We start from the raw sequence: 13,734 nt of genomic DNA, 5'->3' as shown, positions 1-13,734 counted from the left end.
CGTGTGATGATCAAGTCAATATTATTAGCATATTCGTTATTACAAATTGTAATTATTCTTTATGCCCCTTACCTGATGCCTCCTCAACCCTCCTCTCCCTCCCCCACTCCCACCTCTAGTAACCATAGATTTGTTCTTTCCTTCTGAAAGTTCAATGTATTAGTGTGTGGTCTCCTTCCTCCCTTCCTCCCTCCTTCCCCTCATTCCTTCCTTCTTTCCTTCCTTCCTTCCTTTTTCTTTTTTTCCTTTGAAAAATGTGTATTCAGCTCCTTTGCCCATTTTTTAATTGGATTGTTTGAAAAATATGGAACACTTCACGAATTTGCATGTCATCCTTGCACAGGGACCATGCTAATCTTCTCTGTATCATTCCAATTTTAGTTCATGTGCTGCCAAACCTAGCACTAACAACTATTTTCAATGGAAATATTTGTAAAATATATTATTTATGTCTCCTTTCTTAAATGGATTATACTGAACAAAATTTAATCTTTCCTATCGACTCAAGGCATGTGCCATGAGCACCAACATTTCTATTTTGCTGCACTGCCCCAGACTCCTTTGAAGGTATGTTTGCCCCTAAGCCAAATGGCTGCTTATTGCTTTTGCTTTTCGTAATATCTCTCCTTATCAGGATGATAGCTCTGTTCCTAACTGATTTTACTTTAGAGTCCCTACTAGCCCTTCCTTTCTCCTTCAAATTTGTGTTGGTCTAGGAATTTACACACCTAAGCAGTTTAGAATTTTGTCCCAAGTAAGAGTAAGTAGACTGTGAATCAAAACTTGACAGGCTCACCTGTGAGTCATGTACATAACTGTACGTGAACTTGGCTCTCCAGAGTGCCCTTTCCTTTACTCTGGATAAATAAATGGATCTGTCTATTGCAGGCAAGCCCTCATGCAGAACTTGCTGAGTTCAGTGGAGGGGGATTCATAGTCCTCAGAGCCACTCATCTGCCCGGGGACAGTATTGCTCATGTGGAAATTCTTTCTGCTGGGGAGCTGTAATCTGCCCCAATGTAGTTCTCTCCAGTGGTCCTTGTTCTGCTCCTAGAGTGTCACAGAATACGTCCCCCCACCTCTTGCAATTGACAGCCCATCAATATTTGGCAGTTATCGTGACTCCTCCTAAGTTTTCTCTTTCTAGGAAAGCTGAGAAACCTACCTCGACCACTGACTCTCTGTGTGACCCTGAGTCTCACTTTCCTCTCAGTGTCAGTTTCCTCTTTGTCAAAACTGGGATATAGCAGCGCCTGTCCATACGGTGGTTGTGGAAATTAAATGAGCTCTACTGGTATATGCAGAGTGCTTAGAACAGTGCTTGATGTACAGGCAATGCTCAGCAATATTTTCAATATGGCTTTGTATTTTCAATATTGTTTTGTATACATATAGCACTTAAAATTGAACAACTTTGAGACATTTTATTTAATTTGAAAAACCACAAGAATAAAACATGATGACATGCAAAAATTATATACTTTCAGCAATCCCTCTCTAGCTTTTTAAGTATTTAACTATCCATCACTTTAATAGTTTTGTTAAAATTTTTCATAGCCGTTTATATTGTATATTAATATAGAGATATTGTATATTAATTGTAAATATTATAAACATTATAAATACAGTCATGTGCCTCACAATGACGTTTTGGCCCACAATAGACCACATACTCAATGATAGTGCCATAGATTATCATGGAGCTGAAACATTCCTATCGCCTAGTGACATCGGAACCTTCACAGTAGTACAAAGCATTACCTTGTTCATGTTTAGGTATGTTTAGATACACAAATACTTACCATTGTGTTACAATTGCCTACAGTATTTGATACAGTAACATGCTGCATAGGTGTGTAGCCTGGGAGCAGTAGGTTATTCCACATAGCCTAGGTGTGAATTAGGCTATACCTTCTAGGTTTGTGTAAATACACTCCATGATGTACATACAGTGACAAAATTGCCTAATGACACATCTCTCAGAATTGATCTTTCGTTAAGCAGTGCAGGGCTGTATATATATTGTATGTTAATTGTATACTAATGCAATATATTATAAAAAGTTAATTTAGGATGTTAACTTTTTTGTTGTCCATAATATGAAAAATAGTGAGCTTCTTTCCTTGCTTGCTATTCTTATGGAATTCTAAACTTGAATCAAATATATCCACTTGATTTTGAAATAATCCTAAACTCGCATGTCTCCCATAGTTTTCAGATAGAGGGTAAGAATCCGTGAGAAATAAGATGTATCCACCCCCAAGCAATTAGGTTGCTTCTTCTTCTGTTTTTTTGGTGGCTGGCTGGCACGGGGATCCGAACCCTTGATCTTGGTGGAATAACACCATAGGTTTCTTCTTCTGTTCTGTTATTGGCATCTGTTTTTCATATCTATTTTATTGGCATTATCCATGTGTGGGCTCTTTACCTCTGGTTGCTCTTCCTGTTTACACTTCTACTCATTTACGCTTAAAATTTATTTTTTCTGGTTATCAAAGTAAAATATATCCATCACAGACCATTTGGAAAATATAGAAAAACATACATATAATACCACTGGCCAAATGTAACTCCTATTAATATTTTATTATACTTGTTTTCAGTCTTCTTTCCATCTCTCTATATATCTCGATCTTTATCTCTTTCTATATAGTCGGCCCTCCATATTTGTGGGTTCCACATCTGGAGAGGCAACCAACCACAGATCAAAAATATTTGAAAAAAACTTTTGTCTGTACCGAAAGTATACAGACTTTTTTCTTGTCTTTATCCCCTAATCAATACAGTATAACAACTATTTACATAGCATTTACTTTTTTTTTTTTTTTTTTAAGATGACCGGTAAGGGGATCTTAACCCTTGACTTGGTGTTGTCAGCACCACGCTCAGCCTGTGAGCGAACCGGCCATCCCTACATATCGGATCCGAACCCATGGCCTTGGTGTTATCAGCACCGCACTCTCCCGAGTGAGCCACGGGCCAGCCCCTTGCTTTTATTTCTGATCTCAGTAATTTCTGTCTTCTCTCTTTTTTTCTTGGTCAGTCTAGATAAAGGTTTGCAAACTTTGTTATTCTTTTCAAAGAATCATAAATAAATAAACAAACAAACAAACATACATTATATGGAAACAATAAAATAAAAGAATAAATTTGTCCTCTTGACTTGATGTTCCTAGACTCCAGCTGCCTGAAACTAGTGGATCTCCTGGACTGTCTTTCCAGCACCACCCTGTTTGCAAGAAGCTTAAAGGTAGCTGGTCTGATTCCATTGCTTGCCCAGGGCCTAGTGGTAGGGGTGGTGGCCTCAGGCCCACAGGTTTTGTAATCAACAGGACTCTCTGATGTGGGAACATGAAACGGGTGGAATGTTCACCTAATATAGTGACTTGTGAGAGGCAACTGGGATCCAAAGGGGGCCAGACAGAGAACAAGGTAATATCTGTGGGCCTATTCACCCTGGAAAGGAATTTCAGGTAGGTCAAACCCCACCTGTGTTCTCCAAAATTAGGCAGAAGGAAAATCTGGGGGAGACCGTTTGCTCAGAGTTGAAGATGCTAGTAATGGGGAGGGACTCCATCAGAGTGATGGTAAAAGAACAGGCATCCCCTTGCCCGGTTTCTAAAGCCTTCAAAGAGACCAGTGACTTCATTTATGTCCACTGCTTTATTAAAGATAGTCTCATAAGAGGAGAAGTAAACATGTCCCCAGGCCAACAGAGAATGTGTGTACGTGTGTGTATGAGAAAGAGACGTGTGAGGTCCCTGATCTCTGCTCTGAGGGGGTGGTCAGTCAGATGGGGCCTGGCCCAACCAATAAGGCAGATGAGGGTCCTTGTCCTGGGGGACTCACTGCTCCTGGGTGCCCCAGGAGATGTAGTCTGGCCGTGTGGCTGCATGGTACTCATCAATGAGTTGCTGCACAATCTCCCTGGACGTGTCCATCTCATTAAAGTTGTCCTTGAACATGTCCTCCTTGCGGAACTGCTCCAGGAATGCCTCCCGCTTCCTCAGCCTGTCGTACTGATGACAGGTCCTTTCAAAGAGCTTGGGGTAAACAGAAAGCAAGGGTGACAAAGAATTTTGAGAAACAATGTGGCCCAGAGAGCCAGGAAATCAAGGCTGGGCTGTACTACAGCAAAAAAGCTGGAAGCAGGGGCAACTGGGATGGAGAGAGGTGAGTCACAATCAGGAAACCAATTAGGGGAAAAGAGGTGCAAACTACGAGACTCACCGAGGAGATGCTGGTGTGGTTGGCCATCATCAGACCGCTAACACGGTGGGCTGAGGGCAGGTAGGGAGACTTCCTGGACAGGGCCACCTGGATGCTGGCTGGGCCCCAGGGGATGAAATTGGCCAACTTCCGTTCCCGGATCCTCTGCAGGCTCTTGTGGACCTGGGGTGGGCACAGGAATGGTGATGGTAGCCTCTCCTCTAGCCCTGCAGGTTCAGGGGGTAGAATTGAGGGGCCTCACCCACCTGGGTGGGGTCCACCTCTCCCTGGATGATGTTGAGGATGGCAATGTAGCAGTGGTTGGTCTGGCGGTCCCGGCCTGCGGACACCATCATGTTCTTGGGCTGTAGCAGCCGCCTCATGACATCTAGGACCGTGGTCTTCCTTATGCTAGCCACCTGATGGGACAGTGGGTCACAGGGACCAGGCCAGCACTCAGGGCACAGTCCATTGATTCATGGACAGAGAACAGCGGTCAACACATGTTCCCGTCAGACTCGGGGTAGGAGGGTCTCTGTGGGGAATGTCTTTAGATTCAGGTCTGTACTGAGTCTCTGCCACAGGATTACGGTCTTCGCCCTCCTCCGCTCAGCAAACTCGTGCCCTTGTGCAGTAGCAAAACCCAACTCCATACAACCCAAGCCCTGCAGGAGCCAAAGGCAGAGGGAAGACAGGAAGATGGGAAGACAGAGAGCATGTCAGCAAGAAAGCTGTAGATCTGTGCCTGAGCGCAGAGCCTCTGGGAGCTGCAGAGGGCAGCTCCTGGGGTAGTGGGGGGAAGAGAGAGACTAGGTTGGGGCCTGCCAGGTCCAGGGCCAGCCTGGCCTGGGCCACTGAGGGTTGCTCTTACTGACTGGTCCGTGGTGAGGGGGGTGTAGCCGGTCATGAGGAAGTGGAGCCAGGGTGTGGGAATGAGCGAGGCAATGAGGCCGATGAGGTCGTTGTTCATGTATCCAGGGTAGCGCAGGGTGGTCGTGCTGGCCGACATGATGGTGGACACCTGGGGGCCGGGGTGTCACTTCATAGGCTTTGGCCTGGATGAGCCTCCCTTCCCCAGATGGCCCTCCAGCAAGGAGGGTGTCCAGTCCAAAGGAGTCCAGGAGTGGGTAGTGGGTGCTCACCAGCTGGTTGATCTGGGAGAAGGACGGGTTCTGGATGTGCAGGCGGTCTGTGGCGATCCGGTTCAGGGCTGTGTTGTCCAGCACCACCTGGGGGGACAAAAGAGGGTCACAGCACATTTTGGGGGACAAAGGGGGCATAGAAATAAGATATTAGCTTAGTCCCTGCTAAATTCTAAAATCAGGGAGCAGGTTTGTTCATTTAAAATATACTGTCTTTGGGGCATCATGAGACACTTTTGGACTATGCAGGTTAGTAATCAAATACGTGAATGCCCCCTTGTGCCACACACTGTGCCGGGATCTAGAGAGACCATGGAGAGGAAACAGCCATGGTCTTTCCCCTCATCAGGCCTACAGTCTGGTGGAGAGATTGATGTTAAATATGATGTCAAAAAGTTCATGGAAAGATTTATATCAATTTTTTTTTGGCAGCTGGCCTGTACAGTACATTAATTTTTAATTCAGTTTTTCCAAACTACCCTCATATAAAACAACAGAAAAGTATAGTTAACAACCTGAAATATGCACAAAGGAATCTGACCTTGACTGGGCAGTCAGAGAAAGTTTTCTAAGAAAGTGGTCCTTGAACTGAGAGTTCAACTGTGAGTAGGCATTAATTCGGCAAAGTGGGAGTACATGGTAGTGGTGGGGGTATATTCACTTTGTTAGGAGTCTTGCTGCCTAAAAGGACTGTAAGCAACTTGGAGGTGGGGACCTTACTTCATAATTCGGCCCATAAGGTATGACTTCTTTTTTCCCCCGGCAGTTGGCTGTACAGGGATTGAAGGGTATGACTTTGTGGTCCTCTGTTCTCTGTGTGGACAGGTGCTTGGGAAGGGCAGGGTGTATGTGACTCACTGGCTAGGGGAGGCAGACCAAAGCCCCCACCTCCTTCTTCCTTTGCTCACCACACAGTCTGCGTTCTGGGTCAGCCTCTTGAGCACGAGGAGTGAGTTGTAGGGCTGGACCACCACATCGCTCGTGTCGTCCTGGTAGGGAAACACTGAGTACGTCTGCACCAGCTTCTTGGGGTACCTGAGGGTGAGAAAGGGGGAATAGGGGAGGGCACACAGCGAATTGGAAGGGCCCCCATCACCGCCCATCTCTGTACATCGATGTACATCAATGCGCATCTGCCCATTTTCTAGGGAAAACAGGGACCAATCTTTTCCAAGTGCCACCAATCTCTTATGCAAAAGTGGTGAGGACAGAACTGAGTCTTCAGAGCCAAAAAAGATAAGCCTCAAGCATGAAAATCTGTAGATCCCTTCTCTTCCCTAAGTAAATCCCCTGTTCCCCAAGTTATTTCTTCCAAGATGTTCCTTGGGTAGGTCTGTCCGTAAGACCCAAAAGGGGGTAGTGGCAGACTTTCCAGCTCAAGAGGAAAAAGTGACTAAAAGGAAAGACATTACCCAGGGAACCAGGGTTAATGCCATCTTCCCAAACACAGGCTTACCTGTCATTCAGTCTCTCCAGGAGGTAGGAGCCCAGGCCAGAACCTGTCCCCCCAGCAATGGAGTGACACGGCACAAAGCCCTGTGTGTATACAGGAAGAAACTAACTCAGTTTCTCTAACAGTACTCTCACAACTCGCTTCTGACACTAGATGTGTGTGGGGGGGTTTCTCCACACAACAAGCAAGCAACCAATTCTGCAACAGACACCAGCTGGATGTCCTCTGATTCAGTTCAATTCTGGCACTATCTCTAGAGTGTCCCAAACGCACGATGGTTTGACTCACAAGTTTTCAATTTCATGGTGGGTTTATTGGGACACAACCCAATGTGTTTTGACTTGGGATATTTTTAAATTATAATGGGTTTTTCCAGGATGAAACCCCATTGTAAGTCAAAAAGCATCTGTACCTGAAGATAGCGTCAGATCCCACAGGTTGAAGGCTCAGTCCCAAAAGACTGCCCTCCACTTCTGATGGCAACTGCAAGTGGCATGTGCCTCTGACAAATGGCTATAAAACAAAAAGCTACGGGGTTCTGCTCTAGAGTGGCAACAGTGTTCCAGGGTAGAGTTCCTTGTGCTGAAAAGAGATATTCTCTAGAACCAAAAAGCTATGGAGTTCCCATTACACCCTCCTAGGGTCCAATTAATTTGCTAGAATGAAGGGCCGGCCCGTGGCTCACTCGGGAGAGTGCGGTGCTGATAGACCCAAGGCCACGTGTTCGGATCCTATATAGGGAGGGCCGGTTGGCTCACTGGCTGAGTGTGGTGCTGACAACACCAAGCCAAGGGTTAAGATCCCCTTACCGGTCATCTTAAAAAAAAAAAAAAATTGCTAGAATGACTCACAGAACTCAGGAAAACACTGATGTTTATTGGTGAATTATAAAGGACATTTTAAAGCATATAAATAAACACCAGGTGAAGAAATACATACTGTGAGGTCTGTATGGGTCCCAGTGCAGGAGCTTCCATCCCCATGGAGGTGGGGTGGCCACCCTCCTGGCATGTAGATGTTCACTTTCCTGGAAGCCCCCTGAACTCAGCCCCTTTGGGATTTTATGGAGGCTACATTACTTAGGCATGATTGATTAAGTCCTTGGCCATTGGAGGTCAATTTAACCCCTCCACCTCCTCAGAGGTGGGGGTGGAGCTGTGAATTCCAACTCTTACAGCACAGGGTTGGTTTCCTTGGCAACCAGTTCCCCATCACATCACCTGTTCAGGCCACCTCCTGCTTTTTCCCCAGCACTCTTCAGTCTCCCCCACCCCTATAGGGAGAACCTCACCTCTAGACTGTCACTTCAATCTGCTTCTCGGTCTATAATGTCAAAGATGTCTTCATGGATTTTCTCACCCTGTATAGTGACATGGGAAGGGAGGGTCAGGTCAAAGGTTCTGTAGAGTGTCTCTTCTCAGCGCCAAGAGCTCTACCCTGGGACATTGTTGCCACCCTGAAGCAGAGCCTCAGATGTAGCCCTCAACTCCAAAATACTACTTTGCAAATGATTTGCTCGAAATTTGCATAAACCTCTCCCTGGCTGTCCCTCTGGTCAGGGTATCTCTTTGTCTCATTTATTTTCAATCTGATCTGGTCAAATTCACAGATTGCTTGAGCCTGGGGCAGGAGTACCCAAGGGTCTCTGGAATGGTTCCCTGGACACCTGAGAGAATCCACTGGCCCAGTTGTTGCCAGCTCCTCCTCCATGCTCGGACAGGTAGATGTTCTCTGGGTTGTACAGCTTGGCATAGGGGGAGTTGAGGATGGTGTGGATCACCCGGGGCTCCAGGTCCAGCAACACCGCCCGGGGGATGTAGTGCTCATCGTCCGCCTGTGAAGGGGAGTCCGGGAAGGGGCCCAATCGGCTAGGACCTGCCCAGTCCCCAGTCCTCCCAACACTGGCTCCTGCCGGCCCTCCCTCCTCAAGCCAGCCGCCTGGCCCTTTTGCCCAGCGGATTTCCCAGTACCAGGCCGCTGCCCTTCCCTTCAGGGAACCCGGGCCACGGCCGGCCCTGGACAAGTCGCTGGTAGAAAAAGACGTCCTTGCGGTCAGTGCCCTCGGTGGCGAATTCCTCCACGATGCCCTCGGGGCTGATACCATGTTCGGCGCACAGTTGTTTCCAGAACTCGAACCCAACTGGGAGAGAGGGGGAGACACCTGAGTCTACTTGAGTCCTAAGGCCTGAGGAGCCCAGCTGTAGGCTCAGAGGCTGTCACACTCAAGGGTGGACCCAAGACACCTGGGTCTCTGAGCCATCACAGCCCAGGGCTGAGGCACAGCTCTCAGTCTGGGTCATCATACGCAGTAGGGCAGGAGACTCATGGAAGGGAAAGAGGGACTAGTGGATGCCGAGCTCTTGGGTAGGACCGGGAAGAGGCAGACCCAGAGACCGGAGGGGCTCAGGGCTCGCTTGCTCACTCTGGTTGCCGCACTGGCCCAGCTGCAGCGTGATGATCTCCCGGGGCATTGCTCTTCAGACGTGGGCATGCCAGCCCCGGCCCTGCGGGAGTCACGACTGAGACGGAGGCCTGGCAGCCGGGCGCGCAGGACGTGGGGAGCGCGCGCTCTCTCCGTCTTTTGACGCGCGTGCTCGGTTGGCGCGTGTGCTGTGTTGGCCTCCACTAGGCCAACAGGCCAGGGAGCCCAACCTGGGAATCATTTTATCCCACAGCAGTGGCGGCTCGAATTCAGCACAGGCGCAGAATGAGGCCACGCCCCATCCTGGCCACCGCTCCGCGCCTGCGTGGTGAGATGGCGGGGGCCGCAGGGTCGCAACCTGTGGGGGCGGGGAGGGGCGGGGCTGGGGAGGGGGGAGGGGCGGGGCTGGGGAGGGAGGGGCGGAGGCGAGGTCGATGAGCTGGACCAGGTGAACGGGGTCACCTGAGCGGCTCTGCTAGGTTGAGGGCCTGGATTTAAGCCAACTTTATTCTTTTAAATTTCTATTTTTGTTTATTGCGTTACAATATGAGTATACATAAAATTTACGGCTTTAACCATTTGTTGTAAGTATACAGTTGCATGATTTTACATGCGGTGGCATTGTTCTGTACCATCTCCACCATCCATCTCCAGAACTGTTTCACCTTTCCAAAGTGAAACTCTGTGCCCATTAAACAGTGACTTCCCATTCCCTCCTCCCCCAGCCCCTGGCAATGAGCATTCTATTTTCTGTCTCTATGAATCTGACTGCTCTAGATCCCTTACATAGGCAGCATCATCATAAAGTATTTGTCCTTTTGTGTCTGGCTTCTTTCACTTAGCATACTGTCTTCAGGATTCCTCCATTTTGTTTATCAATTCATCCCTTAATGGACACGGGTTGCTTCCACCTTCTGGCTATTGTGGATGATGCTGCTTTGAACATGGGTGTGCAATTATCTGTTTGAGTCCCTGCTTTCAATTCTTTTGGATAGATACCCAGAAGTAGTAGACATGGTAATTCTGTTTTGTTTTGGTTTGGTTTTTTTCCCTGGCAGGCTGGTGTGGGGATGCAAATCCTTAAACCCTTGAGGTTGGGATTATTAGCACCACACTCTAACCAAGTGAGCTAACCGGCCAGCCCGGGTTGTTTGGTTTTTTTTTTTTCCAGCTGACAGGTTTGGTGATCTGAACCCTTGACCTTGGTATTATAACACCATGCTCTAACCAACTGAGCTAACTGGCCAGCCCTCTAATTTTCTGAGGAATCTCCATACTGTTTAACACAGCAGCTGCACCATTTTACATTCCCACCAGCAATGGACAAGGGTTCTGTTCCATAAAATTTATAGGTTTGGACTGAGCTCCTGCACTAGGCCCAACAGACCAAACTAAAATGGAGTCACTCCTGCTAATGTTCCATATCACCAAGCCAAAACCAAATTGTTTATCTGACTTTCTCAGGAATCAGGAGAGTTAGTAGCCAGATCTCTAAATATACCAGTTTTAGCCATCAAGGTAAGGAAATTCCCTCTGCTTTAGCCTTTTCAAGAAAAGTAACTTTGAAACAACCAATCTGTCTTTAGTCTTCTGTTTCTACTTCTTCCATCCCTTTTCTGTCTATAAATTCAACCTCCTGTGCTCAGCTCATTGGAACACTCATTCTACTTTATAGAACGAGGTGTTGCCCAGTTCTAGAATAACAAATACAGTAAAAGCCAATTAAGAACTCTAAACTTGGGCTAGCTGGTTAACTCAGTTGGTTAGAGTGTGGTGCTGATAACACTACGTTCCAGGCTTCGATCCCTGTACCAACTAGTCACACACACACACACACACACACACACACACACACACACACACACACACACACACACAATCTTTAATCTGAATTTGTTGTTCTGATTTCATCTCCACCAACACTTGTTACTTTCTGGGGTTTTGCTTTTTGTTTTTAAAAAGATGACCAGTAAGGAGATCTTAACCCTTGGCTTGGTGTTATCAGCACCACACTCTCCCAAGTGAGCCACAGGCTGGCCCCCCAGATGTTCATTTTTAACATTTCTGTGGATGCTGAATGGGGCTTTGCAGTTGAAATTTCCAGTTATGATCACAACTGAAATTGATTGACTTTTCTTTTGTTACTGACCTTTTTTGGGATTCTTTCTCTGTGAATTGCTTGTTCATACTCTTTGCCCATATATTTATTTATATATATATATGTATATATATTTTGTTGTTGTTGTTGTGTATAGGGATCCGAACCTTTGACTTTAGTGTTATCAGCACCATGCTCTCCCAAGTTAGCTAACCAGCCAGATCCCTTTGCCCATTTTTCTATTGGGTTCTCTTAGACATTTGAAGATACTCTACAGATTTATTCTTTGTTATATGGGTTGCAAATTTCCTCTCAGTCTATGGCTTGTCTTTACACTCTGTATATGATGTCTTTTGTCATAGAGAAGATTTTAATTGTAATGTAGAGTTTACCATCTTTTCCTTTATGTTTTGCACGTTTTATTCCTTGTTAAACCTTTCCCTATCCCAGTGTCATACAGCTATCATTCTGTGTTTTCTTCCAAAAGCTCCATATTAATTTTGCTTAAAGACCCCGTAGGTCTTTAGTTCATCTGGAATTTATTTGGAGGCCTGCTGAGAGATAGGGATCTATTTTATCTTTTCCATAGGATGGCCAATTGTCTCTGAACCAATTATTTAAGAGTCGGTGCAGCCTTCCCCACCCCCTGGAACATTGCAAGCCGGCTCTGGCCTCTCTTCCACTCCACTGGTCTGTCCCTCTGTCCCTGTCTGGCAGGCTTTCCCTGGAAACCGCTGCAGAGGCGCTGGCAAAAGCACCACCGCCAAGAGTCAAGCTCAGACGAGATTTTTGGTTTTCTTCTCTCTTTCATTTTCTCTCTCCCCCCCACCCCGCGCCTTATTTTTATTTATTTATTTTTTAAGAGAACTCGGCCACCATCCAGCTCCCGCAGCCCAGTCCTCCGGGCTTCCTTGGAAGGCTCTGGCTCGCCCCACACCCGCCCCCGCCGCGGCCCCCGCAGCCCCTCTCCCCTCACCCCACCGGGCCTCCCGATTCACTTCCCCCGCCTCTGGCCAGGACAAGCTCGAGCGTCCCCCAAGAGGACCCCGCAGGCTCGCCCTTTCAGGGAGGGTCTGGCTGCACCTCTTGAGGTTTAAGGGTGGGGGCAGCTCCTTCGTTAGGCTTGAGCCTCCCTTCTCCCAGCACAACCGTTCCTCAAGAGCTGGCTGTGTTCAGAGGCTTGGCCAGAACCTTCTCAGAGTCTGCCCAGGTGAAGAGAAGGCTTCAGGGATCAGAGTAAACTTGCCTCCCCGCCATGTTTTACTCGCCGCTCTGTTTACTTCCTTTAAAATAAGCTTTAAGCAGTTTATGAGCACTTGGGAAACAGGTTAAGTTTCATCTTTTCTTGTGATTAATAACAGTGCTTTGCTCCAACTTCTGGTGTCCCAGAAGTGGGAAAACTTTCTTCAAATCCCAGTTTATAGGCAAGCAGGTTAGGACATGTGAATTTATCAGAGTTGGAGAAGTTGCGCTGTAAGTTTCCTCTAAAGAAGCCATCTCTGACCAGCTGCAGGCTCCTCTCTGCCCTCCTAGTCTTGTAGAAATGGGTTGGAGACTGAGATGCTTATGTACATTTGCAGAGCTGACTGTAAATCCTCCCAGGTATTAGCACGCTGTGCTTTCCATGTCTGCTGAGAATGGACCAACTGACATTAGTTAAATGAGGTGATGCATGAGCACTTAGCACAGTGCCTGCCTCATAGTAAGCACTCGACACATGTTAGCCAGTGTTACTATCATCACTAGATGCAATCGGAACTGAAGTATTCCTTGGCTGCTGCTGCAGATGAAATATTTTATTCAGGGTAAAAGCAAAATGAGTTGTTGCTTTAAATTATTATTATTATTATTTTTAAAGAGGCTAGCCAGTTAGCTCAATTGGTTGGAACTTGGTGCTGATAATGCCAAGGGCCAGGGTTTGATCCCTGTACCATCCAGCTGCCAAAAAACAAAACAAAACAAAGAAAACCAAGTGCTTATCCCACAGATTCGGTTTCAGATCTAACTATCATTGAGGTTGAACAGAAGGCCCAGGTTTGTGGATTTCAGATACAAGGTCTTAAGGTCATTTACCCATAGCTTGATTGTTGAATGTTGACTTTAATTTGCTTGGCTCCAAGATCCCTGATCCAGGTTATGATAATGTAGAGGGATGTGTGTTCTTTTGTCTGAGGCCTTCCTCTGCCTCTCATAATAAATGCAGCATTTGTAAACTAACAAGTTTGTTAAATGTCCAGAGCCTTTATTAGACATCCCAGGTTGAATAAAACATATTTCTGGATGCACCTTCATTTCTGGCCTTTCCTGAATGCTTGGTGCACTATGTCAGGAGCACAGGTATCTTGTGGAGGTGAGCAGGCAGAGGTGTGAGATAGGGAAGTGAGGCTATGCCTCGATGCATGTCATGCAA

The 13,734-nt window shown here is 46.8% G+C and overlaps 1 non-coding gene and 1 pseudogene across 1 annotated transcript; both read right to left on the bottom strand.

Annotated features, from left to right (window-relative positions):
- Positions 1 to 298: 298 nt before the first annotated feature.
- LOC134389755 (U6 spliceosomal RNA) lies at positions 299 to 405 on the bottom strand. Its single transcript, XR_010024732.1, has one exon. It is a non-coding gene; the product is annotated as a U6 spliceosomal RNA (small nuclear RNA).
- A 3,370-nt stretch (positions 406 to 3,775) lies between these two features.
- Positions 3,776 to 9,275, bottom strand: LOC134389170 (tubulin gamma-1 chain-like; annotated as a pseudogene).
- Between the last annotated feature and the right edge of the window lie 4,459 nt (positions 9,276 to 13,734).

The sequence above is a fragment of the Cynocephalus volans genome, chromosome 10 (genome assembly GCF_027409185.1).
Source record: "Cynocephalus volans isolate mCynVol1 chromosome 10, mCynVol1.pri, whole genome shotgun sequence".
NCBI classification, from domain to species: domain Eukaryota; kingdom Metazoa; phylum Chordata; class Mammalia; order Dermoptera; family Cynocephalidae; genus Cynocephalus; species Cynocephalus volans.
The sequence above is the reverse complement of the archived record's forward strand: the minus strand, read 5'-3'. Positions and strand labels throughout refer to the sequence as shown.